Below are 3,840 nucleotides of genomic sequence, written 5' to 3' on the forward strand. Positions count from 1 at the left end.
GATTTCCTGAAATCCCACTGATTTGAGCCACTTAAGACCATGGAGCTAAAATATCTCACGTGGAAAGTGGTCATGCTATTGGCCTTAGCTTCGGCTAGGCTTTTGTCAGTATTGGCGGTTTTGTCATGTAAAAACCCTTATCTGATCTTCCATATGGACAGGGCAGAATTGAGGACTCGTCCCCAATTTCTTCCTAGGGTGGTATCATCGTTTCATTTGAACCAGCCTATTGTGGTGCCTGCGGCTACTAGGGACTTGGAGGATTCCAAGTTGCTGGACGTAGTCCGGGCTTTGAAAATTTATGTTTCCAGAAAGGTGGGAGTCAGAAAATCTGACTCGCTGTTTATTCTGTATGCAGCCAACAAGGTTGGCGCTCCTGCTTCGAAGCAGACTATTGTTCGCTGGATCTATAGCACGATTCAGCTGGTTCACTCTGCGGCTGGATTGCCGCATCCAAAATGGTTAAAGCCCATTCCACAAGGAAGGTGGGCTCTTCTTGGGCGGCTGCCCGAGGGGTCTCGGCTTTACAGCTTTGCCGAGCTGCTACTTGGTCGGGGTCAAACAAGTTTGCTAAGATCTACAAGTTTGATACCCTGGCTGAGGAGGACCTTGAGTTTGCTCATGCGGTGCTGCAGAGTCATCCGCACTCTCCCGCCCATTTGGGAGCTTTGGTATAATCCCCATGGTCCTTACGGAGTTCCCAGCATCCACTAGTTTCGTCAGAGAAAATAAGAATTTACTCACCGGTAATTCTATTTCTCGTAGTCCGTAGTGGATGCTGGGCGCCCGTCCCAAGTGCGGACTCTCTGCAATACATGTATATAGTTATTGCTTAACTAAAGGGTTATTGTTATGAGCCATCTGTTACTGAGGCTCAGTTGTTGTTCATACTGTTAACTGGGTATGGTTATCACAAGATGTACGGTGTGATTGGTGTGGCTGGTATGAGTCTTACCCTGGATTCCAAATCCTTTCCTTGTTGTGTCAGCTCTTCCGGACACAGTTTCCTTAACTGAGGTCTGGAGGAGGGGCATAGAGGGAGGAGCCAGTGCACACCAGATAGTACCTAATCTTTCTTTTAGAGTGCCCAGTCTCCTGCGGAGCCCGTCTATTCCCCATGGTCCTTACGGAGTTCCCAGCATCCACTACGGACTACGAGAAATAGAATTACCGGTGAGTAAATTCTTATTTTCTCTTCCTAATGAGTCTAAGCAGACAGTCTAGCTATGATGGTGCTAAAGGCTATATCCCCGCAAGATGGTGCTTTCACTCTGTCTGACGGAGGGTTGATGACCGTTCACTCATATCCATCAAGGTAGACTGTTCACAGCTCTTTCTTTCCAGACTTTTCCATAAGTCCTTAAACTTGGAAGTATCAAAACCTTTCTTTACTTGTTTCTTGCAAACTGAAAAACAGCAAAGCAATATCTTAAAACACAGATATATTATAATTGCTAAGCGAACAATTTTTATCAAAAACATAAAAATTTCAACAATCCATCCTTTGTATCCACTAAACCACTTAGTAGGATTTAGCCATGATAACCATCCCCAGTCACCCTCTAGAGTGTCAGGGATATTGTTTTTATTGGCATATGCTTGTTTTTTGTTTTCTATTTCTGGGACATGCCATTGAACCACTTCTTGTGCTTTATCTGTTTCATTAGTGATAAATGTACAACACATTCTACCTGTCTGGGCATATAATGTCATGCAATAAGAATTGAAGTTTCCAATATAATGACCCATAGTGGCCTGTCTAGTTTAGGCCCAATTGGCCTCTGCATGTTTGTGTATTTAATTGTTCAAACTTAACTTGGGCAAGTTTGCAGTGGGACCCAAGTCTCTCTCTCTCCTTAATTTTCACAGAAGTGGGCGTGGTCAGCAACACTTGATATGGACCATCAAATCTGGGCTCAAGTGACTTTCTCATGTGTCTTTTCAGATACACCCAGTCTCCTGGTTAAAGCTTGTGGGAATTCAGATCTGCTCCTTAATCTGGGAGAGAGGCAAAAACTAGAGAATACAGAAGTGTCAGTTTCTTCAGTAAGACTTTTTTTAACATATGCAGTCAAATTACCATATTTATGCTCTAACTCTTGTGGATAATAACATCCTATCTTAGGTATGCTATCAAACAATATTTCATAAGGTGAATGACCTGGGGTTTTACTGAGTATGGTTCTACTATTAACCAGTACTAAAAATAAACACTTTAGCATCCCTTTCTGGTTTCTGTGACACACTCACTAATCTGATACTGTAACTTCTGGTACTCCTTATCTGCAAATATCTTCTGAACTTAATTTTCTAGCTATTGATCTTGCTGTAGCTTTTGCCATTGGCCAATAACTGAAAATGTCTGTGAATACCAATACATCTTTGGCAGTTAGTTATAGTCAATTTGCAGTCTTCTAAATGGAAAATAACTTTTGGGGATTGCTCCAAGGGTTGTCTTGACCTTCTGTCCTGGATTTCCACATATCCAGCAGGCTTGTACAAACTTGGTTGTATCTGGATAAAATCCTGGAGTTATCCATCTTTATGTGACTAAGTTTCCCATCTGATCTTTTCCCAGGTGTGTGAGTCCATGGCTGACTTAACACATAAGTGGATATAAGCTTCTGGATAAGCATAACTTCTCTTCTAATTTCCATAAGCCAGTTTCTTCTTCTTGTCTGGCTCCTCTTCGCTGCTTTTTCTTCAGGACCTGCTTGTTCCTGAAATTTCTTCAAATCCTGTAGATCAGGCATTTGAGGCTTTGTTCCTTCCTATTTCTTCTTCCTCTGTGTAGTGTAGATTGCTACCTTCACTAGTTGTTTGGTTGCTTTCTTTATCCACAGGCTACTCCTCTCATTCTCTCCTGCTTTGTTCTGAAATTCAATCAGTGTAGCATAATCAGGCATTTTGGCCTGGTGCTGGAATGGTTACTTTATTGTATAGGCTTGCCTTTTCTGCTGGGGGCATTTTGCTGCCCTCTTAGCTTCAGCTTGTTGCCTCTTGTTGCCAGATTGTTGCCTCTTGTTTCAGGAGTGTCGTTTCTTGTGTGTGCCTGGATCTTCATCACTGCAACTTTTTTGTGGCCCTTGCAGAGCTCTGAACCAGTGTTTGATCGGTGAAGCATGTTGTATCTCTTCGCCACTTGCTGTCTTGAAGCCTCTGCTTTTCCATTTCTGGCCCACAATCCTGTGCAGGGATGGCAAGGATCCTGAGTCCACAACTTCATGCTCAGTGGTTACTGCATATCCTGTATAAGGAATCCCATCCTCATAGTATCTTGAACCATCCACATATAGCTCATGGTGAGCATTGAGTAGGGCTATATCTGTAACATGTGCCAAAAGTTGAGTTTCTTGTTCCATTAAAGCCACACAATCATGAGAGAAATAAAAATTTTGATTATTAGAATTATTCTCTTCCTCTTCTGGACCATCCCTCTGGTCCTGCATACATGATGATCTGTCTCTATCTTATTTTTCTTCTGGACCACCTCCCTGGTCCTCATCATCATCTTCTTGCTGATCCATCAATAGAGAAGATAATCTGTTTCTCCCTCCTTTTGAATCTTGAGATTCAACACCTTTATTTATTAATGCTGATAAAAGGGTTGCTGGGTTGAGGGTAGTACATCTTCTAATGGTCACATTTGTTGCACTTAGCAGTGCTACTTCATACTTGGTCAGCCTTGCTGCTGACAAGTGTTTTGGTTCTTGATTGTTGAAGCTTCTCTGTACCTACATGCGGTACCTGGATAAGCTCATGATTCAGCACTATGCCTGTGCTCTTGTCCTCTTCTAGGACTGCTGATTTAGCACTGTGTCTGTGCTCTTGTCCTCTTCT

This window comes from Pseudophryne corroboree, chromosome 2, assembly GCF_028390025.1.
Source record: "Pseudophryne corroboree isolate aPseCor3 chromosome 2, aPseCor3.hap2, whole genome shotgun sequence".
NCBI classification, from domain to species: Eukaryota; Metazoa; Chordata; class Amphibia; order Anura; family Myobatrachidae; genus Pseudophryne; species Pseudophryne corroboree.